The following is a 19288-nucleotide window of genomic DNA, read 5'->3' as shown; positions in this document are numbered from 1 at the left end:
GACCTGTGGCGCTTCCTCAACTTTATATCCTCATTACTTACGTCTCAGAAAATGATTAGGAAATCCCCCAGGCCTGTGGAAAAACAAGATTCTTCTACAGGCTACTAAGTGTTGAATGTTTTTTTTTTAATCAAAATATATGACCGCCGTATTTGCAGTGTTACATTAAAAAAAAGGGGGGGGGGATTCCTGGGTGGCGCAGCGGTTTGGCGCCTGCCTTTGGCCCAGGGCGCGATCCTGGAGACCCGGGATCGAATCCCACATCGGGCTCCCGGTGCATGGAGCCTGCTTCTCCCTCTGCCTGTGTCTCTGCCTCTCTCTCTCTCTCTCTCTCTGTGACTATCATAAATAAATAAAAATTTTTAAAAAAATAAAAAAATTTAAAAAATTAAAAAAAAAAAGGAGTTTCTGGTTTTCAATGGGCAAGCACATTTGTAAAAATAAATCCTTTATAATTGATTCACACACTGAGTATAAAAGTTTGGCGAACTGGCTCAGGTCTGAGCAGTTCTTTTCCTTGACACATAGGACAGCAGTACTGAAGAAAGAGCTGCACTTCCTGAGACAGAAAACACCGTAAGGATTATATATACAGTCACCCTTGTGTTACTAATAGCTGACTGCGACAGCAGTTAGCATATTTGATGTTTGCAGCTCCTTACTCCTAAGTCAAAGAGATGAAGTTTGCTATAATTTGCTGAAATCCAATAATCCCAAATATTTCCCAACTGACGTATCACTCTAATGTGTCACTCTGTTCTTAGCAGCCCTTCCGAAGAATGCTTTCACCTCCAGAATATGAAGAATGGGGTCCTGGCCTGTTATGAAGCACTCCGCTCCAATGTAAGTATCTTTAACTAGGACTCTTTTTGCTCGCCCCCTTTCTGTTTACACATGGTCACAGCTATCTCTTACACATACACATGTCCGGTTCCTTTGTCTCTTGAGCATCTATCTGTACATTTGATGTTGGGAAAGGAGAAGGAAATGTTTTGGGAGAAAAATGAGATACGTATCGGACAATAAAGGGACTGAGGTTGGATTTTCTGCTTTGCTTTCTTTGTGACATTGAACAAATCCATTTAACGGTTTGGAGAAATCCCTCATTAAATAAGAGACCCTTATCTAACAGGGTCTTTTATTAGGATCAACTGAGGTAATATATGTCGACACATAACACAGACATCATTATACGTCATGACAACTAAGCATGGTGAGATACGTAACACACTCAGCTTTGGGGATAGGGCGTCGTATTCTAACAAGACATTCCAACTATGCTGTGATTCACTGAACACGTAGCAGCCATGCTCTGGGGTTTCCATTGGCTGATATGTGACTATATGGCCCAGGAGGAAGGACAGCTGGACAACAAGCATCGATGAATACACTCTCCATCTCTTAGGTTAGCTTTTTATGTTTACTTGTTAAAACAACAACAAAATCCCACAAACCAAACAAAATCAGAGACTCATGAAAAGGAGTGCTATTCAATAGACATGTTTTTATTTTCTAACCTCAGATTTTAAGCCATTTGGTTGCTTTTTGAGTTTTTTTGTTTGTTTTGTTTTCTGGTAAGAGTGGGTGGCTCTTTGCAATGTTGAGTCAGATAATGTTCCTAATAAAACAATTTCTTTCTTGATCAAGATTACTATGTGAGGCTGAAATTAGCATGCAGTAACCTAGATGTCATAGAGACCAGCACTTGGCTTAGGGAGGTTGATGCAAGCAGCTGATTATCTGCATCCAGAAACTAGCTATGGATGGGCTGATGTTATTCTGATATGCTGGCTTATCAAAAACATGCATGAGATGAGCCTTACTGCCCACCTCCAAAAATCATTCTTTCTATGAAGAAAGAAAAGAGGAGTCAAAAATTAATTCTATGTAGCCTGAAATAACGCGGCCTCTCCCTCTTCTGGATTTTTCCACTTTATGTTGATTTACATGTCCTCATTTTCATGGTCCCCACGACAATTAAACTCACTCAGATCTAGGGCACATGTTTTGATGAACAGCAGCACTGTCTGGGGACATCTCATTAGAGACTAATTTTCACACGTGGAAATAACAAAATGGGATACATTGTTTTATTCATTTGCCCCTTGTTCTACACAGACCATTATTGTCATTGCTTAGAGCCAAACGTAGTTGTGTTTTAAAGGGGAAAAAAAAAGGCTAGAAAATAGCAACATCAAACTTGTTTAACAGAAAACAGAGTCCAGTTTGATACGTCACTGATTTTACCATCAGCTATATCTTTTGTTTTGACTAGAGGATTCATGAGAGTTTGTTTCTTTGGAGTATACCAACACGACTAGAACATTCTGATCTAATAACTGGGAAGCAGATGTGAGTTCGGGAAGCCCACTGTAAAATCCTTCCTTCAGAGCATGGGAACACATGTTTAACCCCCCGTCTAAGAGGGAGCGGCTGCCATCCGACGTAGGCGGAGCAGTTCATGCTCTTCAAACGTTCCTGTTTAAGCCTTCTCTGTCGTTCTTGAAGTATCTATCATGGTAAGACATTCTCACAATAGGTTGGCGTTAGCACTAAATTAAGGTAAACTGAAAACAAAAGGTCACACAAGAAAATAAACCATTTTTTTTAATGATCCCAAATGTAAAGTCATTTATATTGTGGACCCCCCCCCTCCAAAAAAAATACTTAGCAAAACATGTTCAGCAGATGAATGACTATACTCACTGAGACGTATTTAAATTTGATAGCTGTGAACAGGAGTCCAAAAACCTACCTTTATTTTGTTATTCCGCATTTACGTTTCTTTAAAAGAGATCGCGATCACATAAAACTCTTATTATTCACTGTCCTCTCAGTACTGTAACTGAGCCCTATCGGTTCTGTCTGCTAAATCTTTCCCTCTCAAATTCACCTTCTCTTCTTGATCTCTGCTCCCAGGGCATCGTTTCAGGTTTTCACGATCTCTCTGGACTATTTTTCAGAAGATAATTATAGTTTTATTATGAAACGTATACTTGAATGAGGGAGGCAGTATGGCTTGCTGTCATGATTCTGAGCTGTTTATTTGCTCCTTCCCTACCACAAAGGAATATTAAAGGACTTATTCTGGAATCTCTTGGCTTTTTAAAATCAAAATGTTAAAACTAAAAATAGCAGTCAACCCAGAGTTAGCAGATGAAGAAATAAACAAGTTGATACTGCTAAAGAAAGTGTTTTTAGCAGCTGAATGAAAACTTGTTTTTCCTCTGAAGCTTTTTCCTTCCCTAAAGGAAGTACGTTCGGGGCATTGGCAACAATCAGAGCCAGGGCCTTGAGCAGGTTCCTTGCTTTGTCTCTGCAGAGGTCTCTCCGGCCACTTGCTCACATCCAGGGCAATGACACCCAGAGAGGCATCTAGCGATGAGACGAGGCTTTTGTGAGCACTGGAGTGGACGCTCCTTGAGGGCAGGGATTTGTCCAGGTTTTGTTAAAATGCCATACTCCCCGGGCCTCTCCATGGTACACATGAGGTTCTCAGGACGTATTTCTTTTTTTTTTTTTTTTTTAAGATTTTATTTACTTATTCATGAGAGACACAGAGAGAGAGAGAGAGAGGCAGAGACACAGGAGAGGGAGAAGCAGGCTCCTTGCAGGGAGCCTGACGTGGGACTCGATCCCAGGTCTCCAGGATCAGGCCCTGGGCTGAATGAAGGTGGCATTAAACCGCTGATCCGCCCGGGCTGCCCACAGGAAGTATTTCTTAAACGAATGAGCAAATGAATGAACAGATAAACAAGGCTCTGTCTGTGATCTGCTCTCCTACATACAGGCCATTTCACTGTTTTCTTAATTAGCAGCATGTGTCAAAAATGAACTCACATCTCCTTAATCAGATGCCTGATTTAAAAAGAAAATATATTAGCCACATATAATGTATTAAACCAGGGGCGCCTGAGTGGCTGAGCCTGTAAAGCATCTGCCTTTGGCTCAGGTCATGGCCCCAGGGTCCTGAGATTGATCCCCACGTCAGGCTCCTTGCTCAGCACGTCAGGCTCCTTGCTTCCCCCTCTGCCTGCTACCCCCCATCCCTGCTTGTGCATGTGCTCTCTCTCTGTCAAAATAAATAAAACCTTAAAAAAAATAAGATGTATTTTTTTTTTATTTTTTTTTTTAAAATAAGATGTATTAAACTATAAACTTCTTAATTAATATTAAATTAGTAGTCCTAGATTACTCTTTCCCTAACTCCACAATTTGAGGTTCATGTGTTTCTGTACGTAATAAGTCCAGAGACATAGATATCTAGCATAGCACTGTCCAATGTGATAACCACTACCCAGCCACCTGTGGTTGTTAAATTTAATTGAAATTAAATAGAAGTTTAAAACTCAGTTCTTTGGTTGCAAGAGTCACATTTCTTTTTTTTTTTTAAGATTTATTTATTTATTTATTTATTTATTTATTTATTTATTTATTTATGATAGACAGACAGAGGGGGGGAGAGAGAGAGAGAGAGAGGCAGAGACCCAGGCAGAGGGAGAAGCAGGCTCCATGCAGGGAGCCCGACGCAGGACTCAATCCCGGGACTCCAGGATCGCGCCCTGGGCCAAAGGCAGGTGTTAAACCGCTGAGCCACCCAGGGATCCCCAAGAGTCACATTTCAAGAGTTTAACAGACTTACATGCCAGTGGGTACCATAGTGGGTACCAATACAGAACACTTCCATCTGTCATCACAGAAAGTACTGGATGGTACTGACTTAGAGCTATCGATGCAACAGTTAGCCCTATTAGCAAGAGACTAGAGGGAAGGGAGAAGACAGAAATCATTTAATATTTAGACTTATTTAGTATAGGCATGACTATATCTACAAGGGTACAACGAGAAAAATAGTAAAGTGCATTTCTGGCAGAAGTTAGTGGCTGGAGGGGGGGAAGAGAATAAGAAAAATTACTTTCCATTGTGTTCTCTTTTGTGCCTTTTGGATTTTACACCATGTATAACAGCTAGTCAGAAAAGTATTTTTTTTAAGTAGTCAGTCTTTGAAGTCTTTTCCCTACTATAAGAATAATTTAACACATATTGCTAAATTTTAAAAATCGAGTTTTCCTTCTCTTTTTTTAAAGATTGTATGTATTTATTCATGAGACACACAGAGAGAGAGGCAGAGACACAGGCAGAGGGAGAAGCAGGCTCCATGAGGGGAGCCCGATGCCGGACTCGATCCCAGGACCCCAGGGTCACGACCTGAGCCAAAGGCAGATGTTCAACTGCTGAGCCACCCAGGTGCCCCGAGTTTTGCTCTTTAAAAAGGATTATTACAAAAAGTTGGAAAGAACTTTCTTCTAACAGAAACTACTGTTGAGTTGACTAATGAACCAGACACCATGATACATACTTTATATTATCCCATCCTCACAAAAGCCCAACATGGTAGGTGATCCTATCTCCCTGTTACAGAAAAGAAAAGAAAGGCTGAGAAAAATTAGGACTTCTTCCCAAGGTCATAGCAATGAGGGAGCAAAAGGCAAGCTGAGAGCAAAGCACAAGCTAACAGCCCCAACCCCTTCCCCCAAGTGGGATATAGGTGACATTCCTCAGGCCCTCCAGGCTGCTCTAGAACAAAGGAAAGGGGAAAACAAATGGTTAACTGATAGAGATCACAGTCCTGCAGGACTGGAGGCTCCCATCAGTTTACAAGAAAAAAGCAATCTCCAGAAGCCTCCAGACTCAGGTTCCTGGAACCCTAACATCACCCTCACCTCTATAGGATAGAGGATAACCCGCCACTCCTCAGGACCCCAGTGCTGGTCTACCCACAAGTCCTCTACCCACAGGTCCTTCTACCCAGAGGTCCTCTACTTGTGCTTTAATAAAACCACTTTTTTGCACCAAAGACGTCTCAAGAATTCTTTCCTGGCCCCCAGCTCTGGACCCCAATATTTCCACATCATTTGGTATTTAACATGGGGCTCAGTCTTCACATCTGGACCCTGAGCCTCGGTGCAAACTTGGTGAGTACTTTCTCTACTGCATCCCAGGGCCCTTCAAGGAGTGTGGTCTTAGTGGAACACTTTCAAGCCGATGGCTCAGGCTGTGACCCTCCAGCCCGTGGCTACTCTAAGGGGAAGAGAAAGCCTGCCTATTGGCTGGAAGTCAGTACCTTGGCTGGGATGGTAGTAAGACCCAGAAACCCGATGCCCTCTCTTTATTCCTGTCCTTCTACGAGGTCGTCTGTCTTGGGCATGGGACAGCCACTTAAGTCACCAGGACAGCTGCCAGTCTTAAGACTCTTTGCTGGTCTAATGTGATCCCCTCCACATCTTTGGTCAAGCCCCTCTGGCCACGAGGCCCCCACCCAGAGCTGGCCAAAACCAGTACCCAATGGAATTAAAACCCAACTAGGGACGGTTTCCTAGGGAAGTCGGCTGTAAGGAAATACATGTGTTGAATTGTGGCTTAGACCATGGTGGATTTCTATCCTTACTGTTTTCCATCAGTGTCCCCTACTAACTACTTAAATTACAAAATTGGGCAATTTTCCCATTGTAACACTTTTCTAGTGTTTTTCAAGGGTTAGAAATGGCGGGTTCTTCAAGGCAAAGCAAAATAAGTCAAGGCCTTCATGGCACAGTCATCAAGAAAAGGCACCGTATCTCCATCCACCCCTCGGGACACTTTTTGCAGTTTAGGACGTGGTGGGAAGTGGTGGGAGGGGAAGCTAACACCCCTCCTCCAGGGCTTTAATGGCAGGCAGTGGTCATAGCGATTTCCTTCGAGGGACACTTCGCCACCAGGAACCTCTGACATATGCTACATGGGGTATCACCCCAGAGTTGGGGAGGGGGTGTTCTTGGTAACAGACCTTCTCTACTTTTCTAGGAGCATGAGATCTTCTCTCTTCTTCAGTGCCCAAGGACCCTCCCTTGGAATGCCTTTTAACCCACTGGAAACAATTCAGATTGCTGATTTTAAAAAGGCCTGATCTCCTATAGCACCACATGGCCTCCATATCATCTATCAGATTTCTTCTGTAGGAAACAGGGCAAATGGACTGAGGTACCCTAGATACAGGCCCTCAACTATCACCTTGACCAATTCTGTGTGGCTGGGGTGACACAAATCACTCTTTAAAAGCCAGAGCAGGGGATCCCTGGGTGGCGCAGCGGTTTGGCGCCTGCCTTTGGCCCAGGGCGCGGTCCTGGAGACCCGGGATCGAATCCCACGTCGGGCTCCCGGTGCATGGAGCCTGCTTCTCCCTCTGCCTGTGTCTCTGCCTCTCTCTCTCTCTCTCTCTCACTGTGTGCCTATCACAAATAAATAAAAGTTTAAAAAAAAAAAAAAAAAAAAAGCCAGAGCATATCCCACTCCATGGGCTTAACTATGGGCTTGTGGAAAGAATGGATGACCCCACTTTCCTTATGACTGGATTAGATGATGCACTTGGGGATGCCCTTATTATTTTCTGAGACAACTCTTCTCCCACCTGCCAGTGATTCCTTGTAATTAGGATATGGTTAAGCCTGCACCTCAAAATAAAGAGAGTTTCTTGATGGTTTTATTCCTTAATCATATTTGTCCCAGGAACTACCTCTATTAATGTAAAAGTGCAAATAGAGGCTTTAACCAAGCACACAACAGTCCTCCGGGTAGAAGCAGCCCCAAAACTCACTATGGGACAGTCCCTGACTGTAATGACTCCACGTATGGTCAACAATGTCTTAGGAACCAAAGGCCGCCAATGGATGATGGGAGGTGGACTTATTAAGTACGAGGCTATGTTTATAGATATACCTGGAATAATCCTTAAAACCTTCATACTTTAAGCCCAGCTACCCTATGCCTGGGCCTAACCATTGTACTTCCATGTCAAACATGACTGCTCAGAAATCACTGCTCTTATCTATTCTAGTTGATCAGACTTAAAAGATTCCCCTATTGAAACACAGACAACAGTTGGTTTACTGATGGCAGGGGTTTCATGAAAAAGGGGACAGGAAAAGCTAGGTATGCTAAATCAATGTAACTCAGATTATTGAGGCCAAAGCCTTCCAAGCAAATACTTGTGTCCAAAAGGCAGGGTTAATAGTGCTCATTCATGCTTAACAATTTACAAGAGTCCTGAGGCAATGTGGAAAGAAAGGTATTATCAAGTCATAACTCCTCAATCAAATATGGGCCTGAAATTATGAGTCTTCTTAAGGCTGTACCCCTACCTAGGGAGCGGCTGTAACTCACCTCAAAGGACATCCAAAGCACATGACTTTAGAGTCCAAAGGAAACAATTTGGCAGACTACAGCCAAACAGGCAGCACAAAATAAATATTAACTCCAATAAAGTCCATAGCTCCAGTCTATTCAGACCAAAAAAATTCACACAGCCCAGAAACAAGGATATTCAAAAACACACAAGACTGGCTTAAGAATAAGGGGGAAAAAACTTTTATACCCAAAACTAACCAATGGAAGGTAATACAGGATTTACATTAGGCTACTCATGGGTAAAAAGGCCACTGAGTTGATGAAAACTCTGCTAAGAGAAACTGCCTAGATTTGGACTCCCTCGGTCCCTACAAAGTGACAACGGACCATCCTTTATTGCATGGTAGCTCAGCAAATGGCTTGGGCCTTAAATATGTATTACTATTTACATTTGGCCTGGCATCCACAACCCTCTGGAAAGATGGCCCTGTAAAACCAAGTAGCCCTTGGGGCGCCGAGGGGGCTCAGGTCATGATCTCAGAGTCCTGGGATCGAGCCCCACATAGGGCTCCCTGCTTAGCAGGGAATCTGCTTCTTCTTCTCCCTCTGCCTTTGTCCCATCCCCCTGCTGGTGCTCACTCTCTTTCTCTCAAATAAATCAAATTAAATCAAATCAATCAATCAACGTAACTAGCCCTTGATATCCTGCTGCAATTCAAGGAGGCCTATAATTAGATGGGTGCCAGGCCCAATGCTAGGCAGCTCTAACTTGGGGCCACAGCTCCTCCCAGGCTAGCCAGGCCGCTGTACTCTGGGTGTTGCCTGAATGCACAGATGCATGATTAAAACCATTACCGACACAGCCAACCTTCCAAACTTAAAACAACAGTGGACACATTCTGTGTTATATTCGTACGAGCACCTAGCATTCATCTCTGTTCCCTTCAGGGCTGGAGGATGTCATGGGACACACGGATGCTCTTAATATGTACAGGGTCAGAGCCCCACATGACACTAATGATAGCTTTCCCCCACCGAACACCGAATTGACTCAAGTGCATAAAACAGGCCTACAAAACAGGATGGCATCAGAGGCCGGAACAGCAGCACGACGTGGTACATGTGCCATTATTAAAATGCAGTACTGGGATCCCTGGGTGGCGCAGCGGTTTGGCGCCTGCCTTTGGCCCAGGGCGCGATCCTGGAGACCCGGGATCGAATCCCACATCGGGCTCCCTGCATGGAGCCTGCTTCTCCCTCTGCCTGTGTCTCTGCCTCTCTCTCTCTCTCTGTGTGACTGTCATAAATAAATTAAAAAAAATATTATTAAAAAAAAATAAAATAAAATGCAGTACTATGTATAGATTCCAGATTATCACCAGCACGCCATGGGGCTATTAAAAAATTTGAATACCCAAACTGAGACTCTACAAAATCCTTCTGTCTCATTCAGGGATTCAATTCCTGGTTTGGAGCAGGACTCTGGTCAACTATTAGGGGTCCTGTCTTTGGACTTCTCATCCTTACAGCCATATTAATCCTATAACACGCTGCCTTTTCCAGAGTCTCTCTGCTTGGTGCTGGGACTCAAGGGCGGCCGTGACTTCACGTCCACAGATGGTCCCCACCACCCACAGAGCTACTTCTTCACTGTCTACGTTGGACTCAGTGGCCCCTGCCTTTAGTAAGTCCCCTTGATGTTCCCCCACTGACCCACAGGGACGTAGAGTCAGGGACAGCGCGGTGCCCCTACACAGCTGGAAGAAGCTACAGAAGATGAGACCTTCTCCCTTTAACAATCTTAAACATTTAGGGGTCAAGATGGGGGACGCCTGGGGGGTATCTGAGTATCTGCCTTCAGCTCAGGTCGTGATCCCAGGTCCTGGGCTCGAGCCCCACATCGGGCTCCCCGCAGGGAGCCTGCTGAGAAGCCTCTGCTTGTGTCTCTGCCTCTCTCTCTGTCTCATGAATAAATAAATTAAATCTTAAAAAAAAAATAAAGGTCTAGACGGTTCGGGGAAAATGACGAGGGAGCAAAAACCAAGATGTAGGCAAAGCACAAGCTAACACCATGCACGCACACCCATGCACGCACACACCCACCCATCCACGGGGATATATGTGACATTCCTCAGGCCCTCCTGGCTGCCCTAGGACAAAGGGAAAAACAAATGGTTAACTGATAGAGATCACAGTCCTGCAGGACAAGAGGCTCCCATCAGTTTGCAACTATCTTAATGATTTACAAGGCAAAACCAATCTCCAGAAACCTCCAGACTCAGGTTCCTGGAACCCTACCATCACCCTCCCCTCTATAGGATAGAGGATAACCAGCCACTCCTCAGGACTCCAGTGCAGCTCCTCCTACCCACGGGTCCTATCCCCATGCTTTAATAAAACCACCTTTTTGCACCAAAGATGTCTCAGGAATTCTTTCCTGGCCCCCAGCTCTGGACCCCAACATTCCCACATCAACAGGACATAGTTAAGTAGTAGAACAGGAATTCACAAAGCAAGATGTGGGCCAATAGCAGCAGGGCCTCCTAGGTCCACTCCTACAAGTGTTCCACAGCATATACGCTTATCTTGATTTCAAAATAAAATTCACTGGACTTTGGAAATTCGGTGAACTATTGGGGGAGAAATGCCTGGCAATCTAGTGGGCTTCGATGGCAAACAGGCTCGCAGGAAGGAAAGATTTCAACTCTAGGCTTGGCTCTCTGCTTAATCAGCTGTGATCTTCTTTGAAAAGACAATAAATCCTCCAGTACTTCAAGGTTAAACAAAAGCAAGAGGCTGATGACACGCGTTTCAAGCGCAGGTCTGGCTCCTACTCCGCAAAGTTTGTACTTCCCTGAGATTAGGAAATGTGAAGCAGTTTTGAGTTAAAAAAAAAAAAAAAAAATCTTAAATCCAAACTAATCCCAAGACTCTGCACTTCTCTGTGCTCCCTCATATATGAGTATGTTTTCCTTTCACTACGGTTTCTATCCCTGGGAAAGTCCAGAGGCCAACTTAGAACCACTGTATGTGAACCATTTACGTACAAAGGGTGTTTAAAAAAAAGAAAAAAAGAAAAAAAACGCACTGCTCTATGATTTGACGCTAACGGCTCCATGAAGAAAAGTAGAAAATGTCAAAATGGATCAACCATGAAGGCAGTATTGTCTTCCTTTTGCTTGTTTTTGTTTTTAGGTTTTTGCTTTGTTTTTTATCCTCCTTAAGGATAGCCCTTGGTGCCCTATTTCATTCACTTACAGGTGAAGAGGGAGAAAGATTTGGCCTGTGGAACTCCAGAGAACATATTAATGAAGGAGAGGAAGCCAGAGAGTAATACAGGTTAGCTCAGGGTGGCTCAGTCATCCATGCATCTGCCTTTGGCTCAGGTCAGGACCCCACGGTCTTGGGATCGAGTCCCATGTCAGGCTCCCTGCTCAGCAAGGGGTCTGCTTCTCTCTCTCCCTCTTTTCCCCTCTCCTTGCTCATGCTCTTTCTCTCTCTCATAAACAAATAAAATCTTTAAAAATATATATATAAATATATAAATAAATAATATATAAACATATAGATAAATATATATTTATTAAATATATAATAATTTAATAAATTAAATTATACAAGTTACATAAAATATATATATATATGGAACTGGCCACTCCATGAAGTAATGGGCTCCCCATCACTGGAAGAATGCGAGCAGGTCAGGTCCAAGTTCTGACCTCCAAAACCATATGGGACTGCCCCTCATATTTTTTCTGAGACATACTGAATGTGAACATTATATTAATTTCAGGTGAACAATACCATGACTTGATATTAGTACGTGCTGTGAGATGATCACCTATTACAATAAGTCTAGTTAAGATCTATCACCAGTGACAATTTTTTTTCTTCTGATGAGAACTTTTAAGAAAGATCTCTTTAAATAACTTCCAAATATGCAGTGCAATACTATTAACTATCGTCACCATGCCCTACACCCCTAGGATTTACTTATTTTATGACTGGAAGTCTGTACCTTTTAAGCACTTTCACCCATTTTGCCCACCCACCTCCCAAAATACAGTTGACCCTTGAATAAATAACTCAGGGGGTGGGGGGCACCAACCCCCACACAGCCAAAAATCTACATGCAATTTTTGACTCTCCCAGAACCTAACTACTGATAGCCTACTATTGACTGGAAGCCTTACTGACAAGATAAACAGTTAATTAACAGATCTTGTGTATGTATTACACACTGTGTCCTTACAATACAGAAGCTAGAGAAAAGCAAATGTTATTAAGAAAATAAGGGGATCCCTGGGTGGCACAGCGGTTTAGCGCCTGCCTTTGGCCCAGGGAGCGATTCTGGAGACCCGGGATCGAGTCCCACATCGGGCTCCCGGTGCATGGAGCCTGCTTCTCCCTCTGCCTGTGTCTCTGCCTCTCTCTCTCTCTCTCTCTGTGTGACTATCATAAATAAATAAAAATTTAAAAAATAATAATAATAAAAGAAAATAATAAGGAAGAGAAAATACATTTATAATACTGTACTGTATTTATTGAAAAAAAATCCGTGTATAAGTGGACTTGCAATTCAAACTTGTGTTGTTCAAGGGTTAACTGTAGTCTTGATTAATACAAATATTTCTCCTCAAAACTGCCTCTGTAGGGAAATAAGAGTACTAACATAAAAGATACAGACAGAATAGTCTTCCATGAAGAAAATTATAGAGCAGTATTACAGTATGACCCTATTTTTGTGAAATAAAAAAATAAATAAACCATGCAAAACCCTGTCAAAATGAGCAACTATTCCATTTACATATATGTACATATGTTTAGATACGTAGGTACGAGAAAATGGTTGGTCAGCAGGGAAGGAGAGAGAAGTGGGGCAACTTTCACATTCATATAATCTGGTGCTGTTGAATTTTTTTTGTACAACTGCCACATATTACTTCTGTAATTATCAGGCCAATAAATCTGTAAAAATTAAAATATCTACAGCAATGACAACATTTGGGCAAATCTCTGTCAGTGGTTTATTCTTTTCCCCCGAGTCCAGCTGTCACAGGGAAATCCTGCAATGTGGCCCCACACCCTCCCTTATCACACAGAACTGGGCTGTCGCCCTCAGGGGACTGTCCCTGGGTTCTTGTTCCTGGCTGTTAACACTGCAACCTCGGCTGTTCTTCGGAGCCTAGGCTGTTTTTTCCTGGCTCTTGCCATTTCCAGACTGGGGGGTGACGTGGGGGGATGGAGTGTCACCTGGAAATGAGCTCAGCCTTTGGGCCAGCAATGTCTGAATTTGAATGCTCATTTGTTCCTTCCTAGGTGTGCATCCTCAGGTGAGCTACTCAATCTAAGCCTCAGGTTCCTTGTCCTTCAAAGGGAAAAAATGGCCTCAGATGTTTTTTTGTGATGATTACACCAACTAGCACACAGAAAGCTTACAATTCCTATAAAACACAACCCACGCCTGGTCCACAGCAAGGGTTCAATAACCAGAAGTTACTCCTTTGTTGTGCTGAAGCTACTGCCATCACCTGAGGATTTCTCAGGATCCAAGGAAATAAGTTAACATCTAAGGCACCATAACACAACAAAGAAGGTACCTGATAAACTCTAGATATTATTATGTGTTCACATTCTTTTTCTCAGTATACATAAATATTAATTTTATTTAACTCTGCTATGAATTTAGTCACTAGTACAAGCCAATTATTATTTTTAGAAGAGTATCACTTCTAATATTTCATTTTGTGTTTTCACAAAAGGAAGGTCAGTTTTCAATTTCCACTGCGAATTTCCAACTGTGATATAAGCCGAATAATATCCAACTTTACGCCAGAGGGGGAAGACAGTTAACCAAACAAACAAAAACACTCACTTGATGAAAATTCTCTCGTTGAATTATGATCAAATGAAACCAAACAGCTTAGGAGTAATCCCTGGAAGAGTCTGTAGATGTACCTGATACTAGCGCCAACCTTGGAGACGCGCATTCTTTTCCTCACTTTGTCTAATTTTGACAATGAGATTCCCCCCACCCACCCCAGATCTTTAATCGGCCAAAATGGAAATACTCTGGTTCAGAAAAAACAATACAGAAAAAGAGATCCTTCAGCTTTGAGTTCAATGACCAGTGATATATCCATACAGGTCAACACACGTACACATAATGGAATTTCCTTGGCCTCACAAAATAAATGCATTCTAATAAAGATTGCTAAACAGAATGCCAATCGAAGACAAACCACAAAAGTTGCCTCCTTTTTTTTAAGGATTTCTTCCTGCTATTAAAACAATGATGGGATCAGTGCAATTTTAGGGGAGTCTGCTCCTCAAAGTGCAGGTGCCAGCAATGGATGCAAATTGTCACACTTTCAGAAAGAGACCTGGGGTGGGTTCTTAAAGGGACATTCAGAGAGCCTCATGTGGCCCTCCTCGGTACCGGGATGACAATGGCACGGCCACAAAATGAACGTTTACTGTGTAGAATGTTTGCCTTGTGTTTATGAAACAAGACAGGCTTTTGTTGCATATATAGATTGCCTGTGTGGGAGTCTGGTTCCTTCTTCTAAAAGTCAGGATGCTGAGTCACAGCCTGAAAAAGTTGGAGGGAAATCACTGGCACCAACAATGGTGACCTATAACTCAGCTATAAACTGAGGAAGGGAAGCAGAAAAGGGAACTTGCTCCAGGTGATAAGAGCCGTGTTGTGCCAAGAGCAATCAGCAAGGGCCCGTAAATATGCTATTTAAACATTAGGCATTTCATTGCTTATCAGTCAAGAAGAAGCTGATAAACACAGCTGCCCAGAACTTAATGAAAACCTGCAAATGGAAACGTCAAGAAGTGACAAAGTATTAACTGTTAAATGTCTTTTGCTTCCCAATGGTAGCGCATGGGGTTTATTTAACTTAATGCAGTTAAACTAAGTGGCTTAGTTCCCCAGGTCTGCTGTAACAAATGACCACAAACTCATTCTCTGACAGCTCTGGAGGTCAGAAGTCCAAAAATCAGCTGCGGGGCAGCCTTCCCAGTGGCCCCTTCCTCCAGCTCCAAAGCCAGCGGCACAGTGTCTGGCTTCAGGGTCACACGGCCTTCTTCTCTGTAGTTGAATTGCCCTCTGCCTCCTGCTTACTCTCGGTGGCCACCCAGATTGCGTTTCCAAACCCACCCAGATAATCCAGGATAATCCCCCACCTCAAGATCCTTGACTTACTCACATCCTCAAGGTCTCTTGTGCTATAGAAGGTAATACTCACAAATCCAGGCATCAGGACCCAGCTATCTTTGGTGGTAATTCCTCATTTCTCACACACTGGCTAAATCAGCCTTTGTGATAGAAATAACTATAAACTCAACATTCTACCCTATGTCCAAATCGTTACCAGGTCTAAGAAGAGTTCATGGCTTGCAATGAGTGGTTGTAAACATGTATTTCTAAAGCAAAACCCAAGCGTATACTGAAGACTATCCTGAAATCTCAAGGCGCAGTGAAAATATCACAGATGTGAGCTTTCATTTTATGTCGGGCGACCTCAAAACAACCTCCTGGAGGTGGGGACAGTGGGAGGAACACTTCCACGGGCAGGATTTCTAAAGGGTTAAATCTTGTTTTCATCTCTGATGCCTTCAATCATCACTGAAATTAGTCTTTACTGTTTATAATCATCTACAAAGCTGAAGAAGTCTCCCAAACATTTTTTTTCTCTCACTGGAGCTCCTCAGTGTGCCCAGAAATCTTTCTTATATCAATTTCTTAAATTATTAATTTTTTTTTTACTCAAAATCAATCATATGCTTGCACTCCCCAGTGACAGCACTGAGATAAGTTTCAGTGACATACATATTTCAGCATAGCAGCAATATATTTCAGAGACAGGATTCTTCTGGAAAAACGGAAAAATTTTGATTTCTTGATACTGTTTAAGCAAAAACAAGCAACTAACTAAAGCAGAGCTACCTGAAATTTTCCAAGCAGAAATACAGTGAGAGCAGGTATCTTGTTCTCAGATTTTAACCTAATTCCCTAACTGCTTTAAACCATAGAAACATGGAAGAAAATAAGAGCTAAAACTTGCAATCCAGAAATAATCAGTTTAGTATATAAATTAATGCTCTCCTAAAAGTCTCATGAGTGAAACATAACATTTGTGATCAGCAGAAATGTCCTGCTAAAGAAAACAATTATGAGTGGCATAAAATTAGAATATTCTCTAACTCAACTTCTCTCCCTCATTCCACTATTGAAATATATTCTAATAATTTTTAACAGCCTTTGAATAATTTTAGACACACACATATGCTTCCTCTTTTATGATACGGTTATATCAATGTTATAAATTAGAACTCCCCTCATAACTCTTCCTGTCATTACAGGTACTTTCAGAAAGAATAATGTATTATCAGGTATAAAATCTAAAAAATTATTTCAGCAGATGCTCTCAATTTAGTTGGCTTACATCCAATACGTCCATTCAATTTCCTAGAGCTATTTTTTTTTCTAGTTGATATATGCTGTCCATATCCTTGGGAAATGACATTGCTCAAAAAACAGGATTCAGGGGGTGGAAGACTAGCAATATCTACTTTGAAATTTTTCCCTTCTAGAACTGCTGTTGAACTCAGGTTATTCATTCACATGTAAAGTCGCACCAAAAATAGATTTTTAAAGAAAAATCTTGGCCTTGCTTTCATATTTCTGAGGGCCAGTCTCTGGGGCAATGGCCTCCCAACCACATGGCAGTCTTGGTTGGGCTTTTCAAAAAAAAAAAAAAAAAAAAAGCCTCAATGGTGGTCATCTTCAAGTATACTAGTTAGCTCTTAACCAACCAAAAAGAACCCCTGTGTTGTAATATAAATAAATAAATAAATAAATAAATAAATAAATAAATAAATAAATAAATACTTGGTCTTTGTCCCTTCCTGGTCTGGCACAGAGCTCCTAAAACATGTGAGTCAATCTCCCAAGTGATAAGAATATCTTTTGTGTGTTAAGAAATGAATCGTGGGGAACACCTGGGTGGCTCAGTGTTGAGTGTCTGCCTTTGGCTCAGGTCATGATCCCAGGATCCTGGGATCAAGTCCCTCATTGGGCTCCCCGCAGGAAGCCTGCTTCTCCCTTTGCCTATGTCTCTGTGTCTCTCATGAATAAATAAAAGAGAGAGAGAGAGAGAGAGAGAGAGAGAGAAAGAAAGAAAGAAAGAAAGAAAGAAAGAAAGAAAGAAAGAAAGAAAGAAAGAGGAAGAGAGAAAGAAAGAGAGAGAGAGAGAAAGGAAAGAAAGAAAAGAAAAGAAAGAGGGAAGCAGGGAGTGGGGGAGGGAGGGAGGAATGAATCCTGTTGTTTGGAGGGAGAGGGCAGCTAAGGCAGCTTCAGGATAAGGACTAGTCACCAGAAACACCAAGCCTTGTTTCAACGACTGGAAATCCCTGACTTCTGAGGAGGGAGGGGTGGGGAGCTGGAGATTGAGTTCAATCACCAACTCCAGTGATTTTATCAATTGTGTCTCTAAAAGGAAACTTCTATAAAAATCTTTAAGTGATAGGGTTTGGAGGCACCAGGAGGGTGGCATGTCCAGAAAGCACAGAAGCTCTGCACCCTCCTACTCCCAGACTTTGCCCTGTGCATCCTCTTCCATTGGGCTGTTCCTGAGTTATATCCAATAAAATAAACCAGTAAATGTAAGCAAAGTGTCTTCCTGAGTCCCGTGAGCTGTTTTAGAATTGTCAAACCTGAGGAGGGATCACAGGAACTCCCATACACGTAGCCGAGCTGGACAGAAGCATGGGCTGACTGGGGATTCCGGACTCCTGACTGGCATCTGAAGGGAGGATAGTCCTGAGGGACTCGGTGCTTGACCCTGCAGAGTCTGACACTAACAAGGGGGTCAGAACTGAAATCAGTAGCTGGACACCTAGTTGATGTTGAGAATCTGAGAATGCCAGGCTCCAGACTTTGCCAGAGGACTGATCTTGAGCACATCAAGATGAAAGCGAGACCAATGGACTTGTACAAAAACCAAGCAGGCCACCCTTCTCTGATCAGAGCTGAGCGACCAAATCCTGCTGGCGTCTTCTGCTTGGTCCACAAGCACTTTTTAAAAATCCAAATGATGGAAGGAGAGCACTTAAAATGAGGATATTCCACATAAAAATGTGAATTTCAGGCTCACCTTGAAAAATAAGCAGACAGACTAGCACTGGTCCCAGGCCCCACATGGCCAAATAGGCTGGAGCAGAGCAACAGCAGCCTCCTCCTCGGAAAAGGGATGTGCGGTCATCAGCAGGCACCAGTCCTCCTTCCCTACAGCACACCCACATTGCAGGCTGGTGGCTCCCACCTATCATCCCCTCGTTTCCGTCACTGCTTTGGTCTCTAAGGCCAATGTTTGCACCTTTCGCTCCAGACGGCATAAAGTTCTGTTCTTGGGTCCATCCACCATGAGCGGTAGTCTCGGACCATGCTTTGTCGGTCCTCTGCGGTATCCTTCGACTGAGTCCTACGCTGGCTTCATGTCCTCTCTCTGCACTTTGGCTGCAGTAAAGTGTCTTCATGAATATTAATATCAGACACTACTACTACATCTTTTTAGTCTGCCTTTTATGTAGGATGTGAGGTCCTATATAATTTGAGAGCTAAGGGTGAGGAAGGGTTTTGACACCCGGGGAACCAGTAAGTGCCCAACTCATGAACAAGGAGAACTATGGAAAGAAGGGTCAAGAAGAAGGATGGAGTTGGGCGAAATAGCCAACAGCCATGTAAAAGTTCAGACAGTGAAAGAGGGTTTTAAAAAAAGTTCCATCATATAAAATGCATTTACTTCCCTCTTGGAGGTCTCCTGAGAGATGAAGTAAATACTGGAACTATTTTCTCTGTCGTGCTTATTTCTTTGAATGCGACTCAATACAGGGAGTGGATCAAAACCAGGCTGGTTGCATGCAGGTTACACACTAGTAATTTTTATAAGGCATCTCAAATCCTTGTAGAACAAGGTGGGACATGAATGAATGTGTACACAAACAAACAAACAAGGAAGTGAATAAACATCGGTCCTGGAATGATAAAGCAGGCTAGGGACAGGCTGAGTTTACCTGTGTCAAATTTCACAAATTGGTGAAACTCTTGAATTTG

General features: G+C 42.8%; 1 protein-coding gene across 4 annotated transcripts in view; it reads right to left on the bottom strand.

Annotated features, from left to right (window-relative positions):
* NCOA7 (nuclear receptor coactivator 7) overlaps positions 1-19288 on the bottom strand; it is a 157347-nt gene that overhangs the window by 76460 nt on the left and 61599 nt on the right. The window lies entirely within an intron of this gene.

The sequence above is a fragment of the Canis lupus genome, chromosome 1, assembly GCF_003254725.2.
Source record: "Canis lupus dingo isolate Sandy chromosome 1, ASM325472v2, whole genome shotgun sequence".
Classification (NCBI taxonomy): Eukaryota; Metazoa; Chordata; class Mammalia; order Carnivora; family Canidae; genus Canis; species Canis lupus.
Note: the sequence above shows the minus strand (reverse complement) of the source record. Positions and strands in the feature narration are given on the sequence as shown.